Raw genomic sequence first — 15,228 nt, forward strand, 5'->3', positions numbered from 1 at the left:
GAATTTGGACAAGATGGTCCTTTTGACTAATCCAGAGTTTATAACTTTTTTTTCTTGTTTTCCATCTGGATTAAGAAATTAAACATCCTCATTTTTTGTTTTATGTGCCATGGCACTTAGATTTTATTAGAAAGTACCTTGTCTGACCTTAAGACATTGATGGTTGTAGGTTTGGAAAAGAAGCTGAGACTGTCAGAGGTTATGGGGTTAAGTACCACAAGACACAAAAATCTAGACTGCCACTCCAATACAGTACTGAGGGCGTGTTGCACTGTTATGGGTGCTGAGGTAGATGCAAAAGTTCCCATAGCGCCACCTGACCAAATCTTTTATCCCTTGAGCAACATCACAAAAACTAATTATCACATTGCTGTTTGTGGAAGCATGCTGTGCACACACGAGAACTAAGAACAGGACTAGGCCATTTGACCCCTTGCGTCTGCTCCGCCATTCAATAAGATCACTGCTGATCTTTCTGTGGACTCAGCTCCGCTTACCTGTCTGCTCACCATAACATTTACTGTTCAAAAATGTATGTACCTTTTGCCTTTAAAAACATTCAACAATGTAGCCTCAACTCTTCACTGAGCAGGGAATTCCACAGATTCACCACCCTTTGGGTGAAGAAATTCCTGTTAAACTCAGCCCTAAACCTGCTCCCCCTTGTTTTTGAGGCCGTGCCCCCGAGTTCGAGATTCACCTGCTAGTGGAAATAAACTCCCTGCTTCTATCTTGATCTATTCCCTTTTATAATCTCTTTTGTTTCTATAAGATTATCCCTCATTCTTCATTTCAATGAGTATAGTTCCAGTCTACTCAGTCTCTCCTCATAAGCCAATCCTCTCAACTCTGGAATCGACCTCGTGAATCTCCTCTGCACCCCCTTCAGTGCCAGTGTATCTTTTCCTCAACTAAGGAGACCAAAACTGTACACGATATTCCAGGTTGGCCTTACCAGCACCGTACACAACTGCAATATAATATCCTTGTTTTTAAACTCTATCTCTCCAGCAATGAAGGACAAAATTCCATTTGTCGTCTTAGTTACCTGCTGCACCTGCAACCCAACTTTGTTATTTGTGCACAAGGATACCCAGGTCTCTCTGGACAGAAACATGTTGCATTTTTTTTTTACAATGTACAAAATCCATGTTACTGTTGTGCCTACCAAAATGGATGACGTCACATTTACCAACATTGTACTCCATCTGTCAGACCCTTTACCCCTCGAACTATCTATATCCCTTTGTCATGTTGAATGTCCTCTGTATGCTTCGCTGTACCACTCAGGGAATTCCACAGATTCACCACCCTTTGGGTGAAGAAATTCCTGTTCAACTCAGCCCTAAATCTGCTCCCCCTTACTTTGAGGCCATGCCCCCAGTTCTAGATTCACCTGCCAGTGAAAATAAACTCCCTGCTTTCTTATCTATTCCCTTCATAATCTTATGTTTCTATAAGATTCTCTCTCATTCTTAATTCCCATGAGTATAGTTTCAGTCTACTCAGTGTCTCTTCATAAGCCAACCCTCTAAACTCCAGAACCTCCTACACTGGCACTGAAGGGGGTGCATCTGTAAATGTTTTCACGCTACACTTGGTCCCCAATTCCAAATTATCTATGTAAATTGTAAATAGTGCAGTCCCAACACTGATCCCTGAGGCACATCATTATTCACTGATCGCCAACCAGAAAAACACTCATTTATTCCCACTCTTTGCTTTCTTAGTTAACCGAGCTTCTATCCATGCTAAGATTACTCGTAATGCTTTTGTGCGGCACTTTATTGAATGCCTTCTGGAAATCCAGGGTACGCCACATCACCTGCTGTCCACTGCACTCGCAGTGTCTTCAGAGAATTCCACTAAATTAGTTAAAAATGACCTGCCTTTCATGAACCCATGCTGCATCTTTCCAATGGGGCAATTTCTATCCAGATGTCTTGCTATTTCTTGCTTGATAGATTCAAGCATTTTCCCCACTACAGAAGTGAAGCTAACTGGCCTGTAATTATCCACCTTTCGTCTACCTCCTTTTTTTTTAAACAATGGTGTCACATTTGCTGTTTTCCAATCTGCTGGAAACGCCCAAGTCTAGCAAATACTAGTAAATTACCGCAAGTGCCAAAAGAGATAGCAGGGAAAATAACAATTGCATGATAGCACTGCAGCTTCACAGTGCCGGGGACCTGGATTCGATTCCCACCTTGGGTCACTGTCTGTGTGGAGTCTGCATGGTAAGAAGTCTCACAACACCAGGTTGAAGTCCAACAAGTTTATTTGATAGTCAACCCACAAGGTTTCAGAATGCTGTCCCTTCGTCAGGTGAGTGGGAAGTTCTAATCAGAGAAGGGTATATAAAGGCACATACACAGTTTACAGAATACTAATTAGAATGCGAGTCTTTTCAGCTAATCTGCTATTCTTGTCTTCAAGCTGCAGACAATGTGAGTGGAGATATCTCTTTAACCTATGCCAAATGCTCTTTCCACTCACGTTGTTTGCATCTTTCAAATTTGAATAGCAGGTTAGCTGTAAAGACTCACATTCTAATCAGTGTTTTGTAAACTGTATGTGCCTTTATATGCCCTTCTCTGATCAGAACTCCCCACATTGTGCGGAGTTTGCACAGTTCTTCCCATGTCTGCATGGGTTTTCTCTGGGTGCTCAGGTTTCCTCCCACAGTAGGAAAGACATGCTGGTTAGGTGCATTGAGTTGAACAGGCTTTGGACTGTGGCGACTAGGAGAATTTCACAGTAACTTCATTTGCAGTGTTAATGTAAGACTGACTTGTGACTAATAAATAAACTTTCAAACTTCTTAGCACCCTAGGATACATTCCATCAGGGCCAGGAGACTTGTCTACCTTCAGTCCTGTTAGCTTACTTAACACTATTTCTTTAGTGATAATGATCATTTTTAGGTTCTCACCTGCCACGACCGCCTTGTCATGAATTATTGGCAAGTTATTTGTATCTTTCACTATGAAGACCGACACAACATACTTGTTCAATGCCTCATTCGTTTCCCGTCTATTAAATCTCCTTTCTTATCCTCTAAAGGGCCAACATTTACCTTTATCCACTCTTTTTTTTGTTTGATATATTTGGAGAGACATTTGCTATTTGTTTTATATTCAGAGCTAATTTACTCTTGTAATCTATCTTATTTTCTTATAGTTTGTTTCATGGCTTTATGTTGACCTTTAAAGATTTCCCAATCGTCTAGTTTCTCACTAATCTTTGCCACTTTGTATGCATTTTCTTTCAATTTGATATCCTCCATTTCCTTAGATATGATTGATTATCCCTTATTCTACAGTGTATACTTTTGCTGAGCTCTGAAAAGTCGCTTTGAAAGTCCTCTACTGTTCTTCAATTCTCCCACCATAAAGTTTTTTGCTCCCAGTCTACCTTAGCCAATTCCTCCCTCCCTCCCTCCCATTGGAGTCTCCTTTATTTAAGCATAAAACACTGGTGTTGAATTTTACCGTCTCACCCTCCAAGTGTATTTTAAGTTCAGCCATCCTGTGCTCGCTCCTTCCGAGAGGATTCCGAACTGAGATCATGAATTAGTCCTGTCTCATGACACAGGGTCAGACCTAGGATAGCTTGCTCACTTGTAGGTTCCATTACCTACTGTTCGAGGAAACTATCATGGATATGTTCTATGAACTCCTTCTCAAGGCTACCTTGACTGACCTGGTTTAATCAATTGACACATAGATTAAAGTCTCCTAATTGCTGTACCTTTTTACAGGCATCAATTATTTCCTTGTTTATTGCTTGACCCATGTGATATTATTTGGCGGTCTATAGACTATGGTTATCACTGACTTTTTTTTTCCCTTCCTATTTCCCACCAATGGATTAATTTTTTTTTCATAGAACCTATGGCATTTCTCACTACTGCCTTGATATCATCCTTAAATATCAGAGGTACACCATCTCCCTGTCTTTCTGAATAGGTTGATCCCCTGAATATTAACTCCCAGTTGTGACCACCCTGCAACCATGTCTCTGTAGTAGCCACTAAATCATACTCATTCACGACGACTTGTGCCGTCCACTTGTTTACCTTGTTTCGAATGCTCTGAGCATTGAGATAAATTATCCTTGTGCTAGTTTTTATACCTTTTTTGAATCCTATCATCTGAATTCTTCTCCCTCTTTTTAAACTTTTTTTTGTAACTTTCCATGTAGTTGAAACACGTTTTCTGCCATTTTTTTTTCCTGCATTTGAAGCAGGGTTCAAAATACAGGGGGTGGTGATCTGACTTGTTTTCCAATGTCACAAATAGCTTGTAGAAAAGCAGAAGTGGGAATGAAAAATTCAAGGTACAATATTATCTTGTATTATGGCCCCTCTATGGTCTGGGGCTGAACATTTACAAGAACAACGCAGAGTTTGATTTGGAGGAAAAGTGTGCGAGAGATGGTAGCCATGGAAGCTGTTACTCTAATCTGAGATTCCCGCCCTCCCACTCTTGCAGCTCCTTCAAATACTGAATTTTTAATTGGACGAGGAGCAGCAAATAAACTATTCTCCTCAGAGCAGAACTTGGACTTTAATGGAGGGATGGTTGCAGTTTCCGCTGGGGAGGATGCACTGAGGTGAAGTGGGTCTTTTGATTTCATTTAATTATCACAGACTTGAGAGCAAAGTTAAAGCTCATGGAATAGGATAGACAATAGCAACACGGATACAGAATTGGCTGAGTAACAGAAAACAGCGAATAATGGTTAATGTTTTTCAGGCTGGAATAAGATGTGTAGTGGAGTTCCCCAGGGATCAGTCCTGGAACCCTTGTTTCTTCCAATGGATATTAATGATCTAGATCTCGGTGCGCAGGAGGTAACAGTCATGCTTATGATGTTTGAGGGTCATAGAACGGGCAGATGAAGTTGAAGCTCCACGCAAAGAAGTGTGAGGTGAATTATTTTGGTAGGAAGAACATGGCAAGACCATGTAAAATTAAGGGTACAACTTGGGTGTGCAGGAGCAGTGGACCTGGTGCATATTGCTTTGAAATGTCACAACAGGTGAAGAGAGCAGTTAATGAAGCATACAGAATCATAAACTTTGTTTATAGGGACATAGAGTACAGGAACAAGGAAATTGTTCTGAACTTAAAACGGTACACTAGATCTTACCTGGAATAATGTATACAGTTTTGGGTGCCACATTTAAGATGTGAACACATTAGACAGTGTGCACAAGCAATTTTACAAGAGTGGTTTCATGGATGAGAAACTTCAGGTATGAGGATAGGTTGCAGAGGTCTGCACAGCTCCTCTTTGGAGAGAAGACTAAGAAGATTAGTGAAGGGACTGGACAGAGCAGGTAGAGATTAAACCTTTCCCACTCATTTAAAAAAAAAATTGTGAATGAGAGGTCATAGATTTGAAGTGATTTGCAAAAGCAATAAATGATCTTTCCATATCGTTTGGACCTTGAATGCACTACCTGGAAAAGTGGTGCAGGCAGGTTCAATCAAAACATTCAAGAAGACAATTGTTTCTGTTCAAGTAATGTGCAAGGTTATTGGGGGAAAAGGCACGGGAATAGCACCAACTCAATGATCATTTCAGAGAACTGGTGCAGATATACGGACATACTGTGTGATTTGCAAGTGAATAATTCTCTCCACCACCCCTCAGTTGCAACAACTCTCCTATTTCCATTTAAAAGAGCAAGGTCCATGCACATTTGTAATAGAAAGAGAACGTATGAGTTTGCTAACTATTTTTGTGTCCTTTTCTGTCTCAAAAAAAACCTCACCTTGAGTCTGACTTTCAAATTTGCAAACTACTGCTGGAACAATAATAATCAAACGTAAGAAACATCTTAATTATTTTCCAGTGGCTTTCTTCCCCCTTTTTTATATTTGCTGAATAAATTATTTTTATGGCGACTGAGGTAGAGGAAGTGGAAAAATCTTGCCAGTGAATGGGTACCAAAGCATAATGTGGGCAAGTGTCAGAATATTTGCATTGGTTGTAAGAATAGAAAAATGGAATATCTTGTGAAAAGCATAAAATTTGTACATGTTTATATTCAGAGACACCTTTTGTACATTTGTACATGGAACACAAGTTTTAATGTGCAGGTAGGGCAAGCAATTAGGAAAAAAATGGTATGTTGGCCTTTATTTCAAGGGAATTGTAGTTAAAGAATAAAGATGACTTTGATTTGTTGTTGCATGTATTGGTAAACAATGAAATGTATTGTCTTGCGCGCTATACAGACAAAGCAAACTGTCAGTAGAGCAGAAAAGGCAGAATATAGTATTACAATTGTAGCTAGGGTGTAGAGAAAGATCAAGTTAATATAGAGTCATACAGGTTAACAGCATGGAAACAGGCCTTCAGCCTAACTTGGCCATGCCGCCCTCTTTTTAAAAACCCGTAAGCTAATCCCAATTGTCTGTATTTGGCCCGTATCCCTCTGTACCCATCTTACCCATGTAACTATTTAAATGTTTTTAAAAGACAAAATTGTACCTGCCTCCTACTACTTTAAAAGAGATGTACGAGGCAAATTTTTTTTAGTGGTGGGTGCCTAGAACTTGTTGCCGGGGGAGGTAGTGGAAGTGGCTACAGTAGTGACTTTTTAAGGGGTGTCTTGTCGAGTACATGAATGAGATGGCAATAGAAAGATATGGTCCCTGGAAGCATAGAGTTTTAGTTAAGTCAGGCAGCACGGTCGGTGCAGGCTTGGAGGGCTGAAAGGCCTGTTCCTGTGCTGAAATTTTCTTTGTTCTTTGTTTCTCTGGCAGCTTGTTCCAGATACCCACCACTCTGTGTGGAAAAAATTGTCCCTCCTGGACACTTTTTTTTATCTTCCCCCTCACCTTAAACCTATGCCCTCTAGTTGTAGATTCCCCTACCTTTTGGGAAAAGGTATTGACTATCAACCTTGTCTATGCCCCTCATTATTTTATAGACCTCCTATAAGATCACCCCTCAGCATCCTATGCTCCAGAGGAAAAACGGCCCAGTCTAGCCAGCCTCTCCTTTTGTAACTGAATCCATCAAGTCCCGGTAATATCCTAGTAAATCTTTTCTGCACTCTTTCTAGTTTAATAATATCCTTTCTATAATAGTGACCAGAATTGCACACAGTATTCCAAGTGTGGCCTTACCAACGTCTTTATTAGTAGGACCATTCAAAAGTCTGATGGCAGCAGGGAAGAAGCTGTTCTAGAATCAGTTGGTATGTGACCTGAGACATCTGCATCTTTACCCCTCAGAAGAAGGTTGAAGAAAGTATGTCCGAGGTGTGTGGGGTCCTTGGTTACGTTGGCCGCTTTTCCGAGGTAGCGGGTAGTGTAGACAGTAAGTGGATAGGAGGCTGGTTTAAGTGATGGACTGAGCTTCATTCACAATCTTTCTTGCAGTCTTGGTCAGAGCAGGAGCCATACCAAGTTGTCTAAAATGCAGAAAGGTTGCTTTCTATGGTGACATACTACAGTTGTAAGGGGCTTTGGGAAGACCACATCTCGAATACTGTGCGCATTTCTGGTCTTCATCTTTCAAGGAAAGATGTCCTTGCATTGGAGGCAGCACAGGGAAGTTTCACTGGATTGGTCCCTGCAATATTGGATTTCCTTTAATTGGCTGAGTAAATTGGGTCCATATTTTCTGGAGTTTAGAAGAAAGCGAGGTGATCTTATTGAAACGTTTGAAAATTGTGAAGTAGCTTGACAAGGTGGAATAAGGTGTGAAATCTAGAACGAGGGACACAGTTTCAGTGCATTCAGGATAGATGAGAAATTTCTTCACTGTAGAACTCTGTGGAATTTTCTACCCCAGATTATGGAAGTGCCATCATTTAACATATTGAAGGCTGAGAAGTGGAGTTGAAGCCAAGATCAGTCATGATCATATTGAATTGCGGAGCAGGCTTGACAGCTATATGGTGTATTCCTATTTCTCATGGTTATGTTTCTGATTCTGGTTAACTAACAGAAAGCCAAGAGTGGGGATAAATGGGTGTTTTTCTGGTTGGCGATCAGTGACTAGTGGTGTGCCTCAGGAATCAGTATTAGGACTGCAATTGTTTATGATTTACATAGATGAGTTGGGGACCAAATATAAGAACATAAGAAATAGGGGCAGGAGTAGGCCATCTAGCCCCTCGAGCCTGCCCCGCCATTCAATAAGATCATGGCTGATCTGTCATGGCTCAGTTCCACATTCCCGTCCTCTCCCCATAACCCTTAATCCCCTTGCCTATCAAAAACCTATCAACCCGCGTCTTAAAAATATTGAGCGAGGCAGCCTCCACAACTTCCAACAGGCAGAGAATTCCAGAGATTCACCACCCTTTGAGTGAAGAAGTTCCTCCTCAACTCCGTTCTAAACTGCCCCCCCTTTATCTTGAGGCTGTGTCCTCTAGTCCTCCTGTCCTTTCTGAGCGGGAAGAGCCTCTCCACCTCTATCCTATCCATCCCATTCAACATCTTATACGTCTCAATGAGATCTTCCCTCATTCTTCTAAACTTTAACGAGTACAAGCCTAGTTTATTCAGCCTTTCCTCATAGTTCAACCCCCTCAACTCCGGAATCAGCCTATTCAACCTCCTCTGCACTCCCTCCAAGGCCAAAATATCCTTGCGCAAGTGCGGCGACCAAAACCGCACACAGTACTCCAGCTGCAGCCTCACCAGTGCCCTATACAGCTGCAGCAAGGCCTCCTACTTTTATATTCAATCCCCCTCGCTATGAAGGCCAGCATCCCATTCACCTTCCTGACCACCTGCTGCACCTGCAGGCTGGGCTTTTGCAACTCATGCACAAGGACCCCGAGGTCCCTCTGCACCGTCGTCTGCTGCAGTTTTTCGCCACGTAAGTAATAGTCCTTCCTACCATTATTCCTACCAAAGTGGACAACCTCACATTTGCCAACATTAAATTCCATTTGCCAGTTCCTGGCCCATTCGCCCAGCCTATCTAGATCCTTCTGCAGACTCTCCACACCCTCCGCACAATTTGCCGTTCCACCAATCTTGGTGTCATCAGCAAATTTCGACACCATACACTCGGTTCCCTCCTCCAGATCATCTATATAAATGGTAAATAGCTGAGGCCCCAGCACCGACCCTTGGGGCACTCCACTAGTCACCAACCGCCAATCCGAATAGCACCCATTGACCCCCACTCTCTGCCTCCTATTTGACAGCCAATCCTCTATCCACGCTAACACCCTACCCCCAACTCCATGCCCCCTGACCTTCTGCAATAACCTCTTGAGGCACCTTGTCAAACGCCTTCTGAAAATCAAGAAAGACCACATCCACCGGCTCTCCTCTATCCACCACCCTAGACACATCCTCATAGAACTCCAATAAATTCGTCAGACACGACTTCCCCTTAACGAAACCATGCTGCGTCTGCTCTACCAAACTGTTCTCCTCAAGATGCCTCGCTATTTTCTCCTTGATCACGGATTCTAACATTTTTCCTATAACACATGTTAAACTAGCCGGCCTATAATTCCCTGCCTTTTGCCTGCCACCCTCCTTAAACAACGGCGTAACATTAGCTGTTTTCCGGGGAAGTGCGGGAAGATTGGAATCCAGCGACGTTTGGAAAATAGTGTGTCAAAATTTGCAGATGACGCGAAGATGAGTGTGCAGAAGATGGTAAAAGTCTGCAAAGGGATATTGATTGTCTAAGTCAGTGGGCAAGGTCTGGCAGATGGAGTACAATGTGAGATCACCCATTTTGGTAGGAATAGCAGGAAAATGGACTATTATTTAAATGGTAAGAAATTGCAGCATGCTGCTATGCAGAGGGACCTGTGTGTCCTTGTACAAGAATCGCAGAGTTGGTTTGCAGGTGCAGCAGGTAATTAGGAAGACAAATGAAATGTGTCCTTCATTGCTAGAGGGGCGGAGTTTAAAAACAGGTAGGTTATGTTGCAGATGTATAAGGTGTGGTAAGGCCACATCTGGAGTACTGTGTAGAGTTTTGGTCTCCTTACTTGAGAAAAGATCCACTGGCACTGAAGGGAGTGCAGAGGAGATTGACTAAGTTGATTCCAGAGCTGAGAGGGTTGGCTTATGAGGAGAGACTGAGTACACAGGGGCTGTACTCATTGAAATTCAGAAGAATGAGAGGAGATCTTATAGAAACATATATATATATGATTGTGACGGGAATAGATAAGATAGAAGCAGGGAAGTTGTTTCCACTGGCAGGTGAAACTGAAACTTGGGAACATGGCCTCATAATATGGGGAAGCAGATTTGGGACTGAGTTGAGGAGCAACTTCACACAAAGGGATGTGAATTTGTGGAATTCCTTGCCCAGTGAAGCAGATGAGGCTACATCAATGAGTGTTTTTAAGGAAAGGGTAGATACATTTTTGAACAGTAAAGGAATTAAGGATTATGGTGAGCAGGAGGGTAAATGGAGCTAAGTCCACAAAAAGATCGGCCATGATGTTATTGAATGGCGGAGCAGGCTCGAGGGGCTAGATGGCCTACTCCTGCTCCTAGTTATGTTCCTTTTTAATATTTGCCAGATAATAAAAAATTGAATGCATTTCTTTTTACTCTCCACATTAGATCATTCCACATGTCTGTAGAGTTTCTGATTTTTGACAATGATCAACATATCATTTGCAGACTTTCTAATGAAGGAGAAATTTGCCCATGTAATTGAAAGCAGCAGCCTGATCACTAGAAAAGCCAGAATCTTAAGAAATGGAGCATGTACTTGCCATGATTAAAAAAAAAGGCTTGAATTTCCGTGATAAGTGATTGCACTTCAAACCTAACTACTTGCACTATAAAGCTCTTTACAGCATTCAGTAGTTGTGTAAAGATCCATAAAATGCAACTTTGTTTTGTCCTGTTAGAAGGAATTTAGCAACTTTATTGATGGGACATGTATTTACTTGTATAGTATCATGAATTCTAAAAATGGGAATCAAAGTTGTATTCCCTTTTGCTTTATACACTTCATATTTCAAAGAAGTCGGTGTGTTCTGACTATCAAACACCTATCTTTTTAAAAAAATTATGCAGGTAATTATGTAAAATAGCAAATCTTTTCAGAAGAATAAGGGACATTGATAGTTGAAGTAAACTTGCTGTTTTTTGAGCTTCATCAGTGAAGTTGGTGTCATTTTTGTGTTGCATACAAAGTAACTTCTTCCTAAACTCAAGATTAGCTTAAAGGAGGATTTTGAGAAGCTCTGGTTATGTGCCTTGTGTTTTTTAAGAGACCTTCAAAATTATATTTCTATTAATTAGAGAAAAGGAATGATCACAGGATTTTCAAAGCTCCTAAATCCCTGTTAGATGTTGAGAGAATTACTCATTTTTCTTACTTCTCGTGGTAATAGTTGGAAGTAGTTTGGGGAAAACATGTTTGTTTGTGCTTTTTAATGAACAGCTTGCAACAGTGATGTTGTGAATTGGAGCCTGAATCTATTAATAAGGCTGCTTCAATTTTGTTCTGGCATTTTTGTCATAAGACTCTTGGCTTTTCAAATATGGGGGTTGCTTTCATAGTTTATTGGCAGATGCTTTTATTGGCTATTTGCAAATTCAATAAAATAGTTAATTTTATTGACCACTGAGAAGGTAATGAAGATTGGAAATTATTTGGATGAGCACTTGAAATGTAACATTCAAGGATATGGGATTAGTGTGATTTTAGTGGTAGTTATTGATGCAAGCTCTGTGCTGTATGACTCGATGAGTTCTGTAAAATGTGAAATCAAGTATGCACCTGAGTACAACTGCAAATAGTAGAGATTTTTATGTGATGTCTACACTAAAAAATGAAACTTCTTCACCTTTGTGAGAATTAATTCCTGAGTAGTTGTTTCTGTTTAGGTCACATATGTTTGTTAGCAGTTTAATGCAACTTGTACATTGAGTATTTTTTATATCAAGAACAATAGCACATGCTGCTGGAAAAGCTCAGCAGATGGTCAGCACCTCCCAAAGTGGACAGACCAAGTGTGTGACCTGTGGACCCCGTGTTGGAGTCTGTCATGATGAAGGATCCGTACTCTGCACCCTGTCTGTCCACTGGTACTGACTGGCTTGTGTGTTTCTAGCTTAATAAAGTTTTATTCCTTTTCAAGTTACACAGCGGACAGGGTAAGCCCATTATCCATCTCATTGCATGCTCTTAAAAAAAAAATCAATTCAAGTTCCAGTTGTTTCTAGCTTTTGTGGTTGTGTTTTGGATGCTGCCATTGTATAGTGAAATTTATAGTGGTATATATTAATTGTATGCAAATTAGTTATATCCTGTGACAAGAATTGGTGATTTGTGTTGGTTGCATACCGGAATTATGTGAAGGCTAATTTTGTTTTCCTTAATTACATTGTTGTGAGCGCAACAGGGCCAACTGTCTGAAGAACTCTGAGGCAACTGTACAGGTAAGGCCATTAAACTGCCATTTACCATGTAAAAGTAAGGTCAAATTTTGACAAGTTGTCTAAAAGCAATAGAGACCGTGAGCAGAAAAGCACTCAATTCTTTTAATGAGGAATTTTAGCAACACCATAGAGACCCCAAGACATTCCATTTTATGGATTTAGTTGCACTCGTTCTGAATTGCCACAATCTGGAGCCTTTGGCGATTTTTTTTTTTCCAGCATTCTCTGAAAGGCAGGAAAGTCTAACTAGTTTTGAATTAAGACAACTCTCTCAATATTGAGTTTAGAAAATGTTGGAGAACGTGCTCAGGACAGACTCATCTGTGGCATTAGTGAGGACAGCATTCAGTATCATTTGTTAGGAGAAGCCACACTCACTCTCAAGAAGGCCCTAGAAATTTCTTGGCATAGAAGAGATTCAGAAGGCCAATGGTGGTGCACAGGCAGGTGCAGTGCATCAAATAAACAAAAAGGTGAAAGCATTGGAGTGTTTTAGATGTGGAGGGACACAGTATTACCAGTTGTAAATTTATGGACGCTGTTTATCACCATTGCAACAAAGAGCCTTTCAGCATTGCAATGTAGGGGTGCTCAGAGCAAGTGAAATGTTGTGCAGGGAAATTCACATTGAGAAGTCTCAGTCAACTATGCATCACCTGGAAAGCTCAGCATGCAGAGGAGCTCTCATTGTAATGTTAGTAAGGGGCTTGCATAGCCTATCTGTACTGCATTGAATGTCAATGGGAAACAAATTCAGAAGGGTGGACATCAGAGTCTTTGCATCTGTGAGCAATGAGGAGACCTTCAGGAAGACTTTGGACTCTCAGCAGCCGCCAGCTTTTACTTGGGTAGGGATCCTACTTCTGTACACTGTAGAGGCTATATCATTGCTTGGGGTGTTAAAGATGAGCATTGCATACAACAGCCAAGAAGTTAGAACGTATGAAAGGGAATGGGCCTAGTTTATTAAGGCATGACTGGCTCAGTAAAATTCCATTTGAGCTGGAGTGGGAGTAAGTGCATGCCGGTGATGCAGGAGATCATTGAGAAACGTAGCACTTGGAACAGTGTAGCACTTGGAACAATATTCTGGGCACATGGAAAACTTGAAGAGCATACCTGTACTTTGGATCAAGTGCTGGGTAGGGCTGTGCCTGAAATGTAGCAAGTGCATCTTCCAGGCACAGTGTGGAATATTTGGGTCACAGTGCAGGGTTTGTCCCCAGCTGAAGGCAAAGTGAGAGCTATGAAGGAAGCTCCAGACTCCAGGAGTGTGTCTGAGCTCAGGTCATTTTCTGGGCATGGTAAATTAGTATGAGAAACGTCTGCCAGGCCTTTAAACAGTGTTGGCACCACTCTGTTACTTCACAAATAAACAAACACAATGGAAATGGAAGCCAGTACAAAAGAAAGCTTTTAAGGACGTGAAAGCTCTGCTACATTCAGATAAATAAATCTGCTGGTTTGCTGTGATCAAGACGATAACTCTTTTCTGTCATGTGATGCTTTGCCTGATGAGGCTCACTCTGAGGATGGGTCAGAAAAATCCATTGGTCTTGCGTTATGTACACTGACAACAGCTGAGGAGGTATATTCTCAGTCATCATGGAATGTTTAGCCACTGCTTTTGCTGTCAAACAGTTTCTTCTGTATTTTTTTTATGGTAGTACATTCACTTGATATGTATCACTTGCAAGCCGTTTTCTTTTCCCTGAATCCAAGTGCATTCCTCCCATGCCCCGGTGAGACTGGGGAACAGGGCTCTCGTTCTGTCAGCCTACAGTATAATGTTGTGTGCAAGGCAGGGATGGACAATGCAAAGACAGACATGTTGAGTCTTATTTTACCAAAAATCCTCGCCAAGATATTTCCTCCAGAGACAACTTTCGTGCTTGAGGGACTAAATAGCAGTGGATAGACAAAGACCCTGTTCTATCCCTGGTGGAATCCCATCTGCAGGGTTGGCCTAAGGGTAGGCAAATGATGAACTGAGACCATCTGCAAAGTGGAAAGATGAGGTGAGCAAGAAGGCTGTATCTCCTGGGAGTCCAGAGTGGTCATCCCACCCCTGCTCATTCACAAGCCTTGGAAGAAATTCATGAGGCTTACCCCAAGTATCTCCTGAATGAAATGTTTTTAGCTAGGTTGTATATTTGGTAGCTTAATAGGGATCAGGACTTGGAAAGCCCTGTGTTGTGTGACAGATCAACCAGAAGAAGCTATATCATGTTTTTGCAACTCCTGGTTTATTGGATTTACTTGTTTCTGATACCAGTGCAACATTTTGGTTTTTTTTTCCCCAATAATGCAAAACAAAAGTAATATGTCGTGTGTGCTGTACCCATTCACCCACCTTCAAATGGTTCAGCAGAGTGAACTGTTCAGACACTGAAAGGATTAAGGGAAATGGCAGGTGATACTTTGGGAACCAAGCTCTTGAGGTTCCTGTTCCAGTATCATATCGCACCACAAACAACAACCAGCTGAATTACGAAAGGAGACATAACTACCATGCTAAGGAGAGAACTTCATCCCAAATTATTGTGTCTTTGAGCAATTTTGGTAGTAACCAATGATCACTGTCTGGCATTTATTATCAACCAAAGTGGTCCAGTATCTTTGGCAGTGAAATTGATTAATGGGAGACTCGTTTGCAGACACTAGGAACGCATTCATCTATGCAATGACTTGGAGACAACACAAGTTCCAGATAACAGTTGAAAGAAATGCTGCTGTGGACATTCAATAGGAAGAGGTTCTTGATGTATGAAGATTTCTAGTGAATTCTGGCGATGAAGGACGTTTATTCACAAACGTCCAA

At 41.4% G+C, this 15,228-nt stretch overlaps 1 protein-coding gene across 3 annotated transcripts in view; it reads left to right on the forward strand.

Moving 5' to 3' along the window:
* Positions 1–15,228, forward strand: part of pds5b (PDS5 cohesin associated factor B) — a 193,336-nt gene that overhangs the window by 26,674 nt on the left and 151,434 nt on the right. The window contains exon 2 of one of the 3 annotated variants that reach the window (XM_080197451.1): positions 12,371–12,407. The exons of the other annotated variants lie outside the window; for them this stretch is intronic. The gene's annotated coding sequence lies outside the window, so the exon portion shown is untranslated. The remainder of the gene's footprint in view (positions 1–12,370; positions 12,408–15,228) is intronic. 3 annotated transcript variants of the gene reach the window in all.

Source organism: Carcharhinus amblyrhynchos, chromosome 10, assembly GCF_965287045.1.
Source record: "Carcharhinus amblyrhynchos chromosome 10, sCarAmb.v2.hapA, whole genome shotgun sequence".
Lineage (NCBI taxonomy): Eukaryota > Metazoa > Chordata > Chondrichthyes > Carcharhiniformes > Carcharhinidae > Carcharhinus > Carcharhinus amblyrhynchos.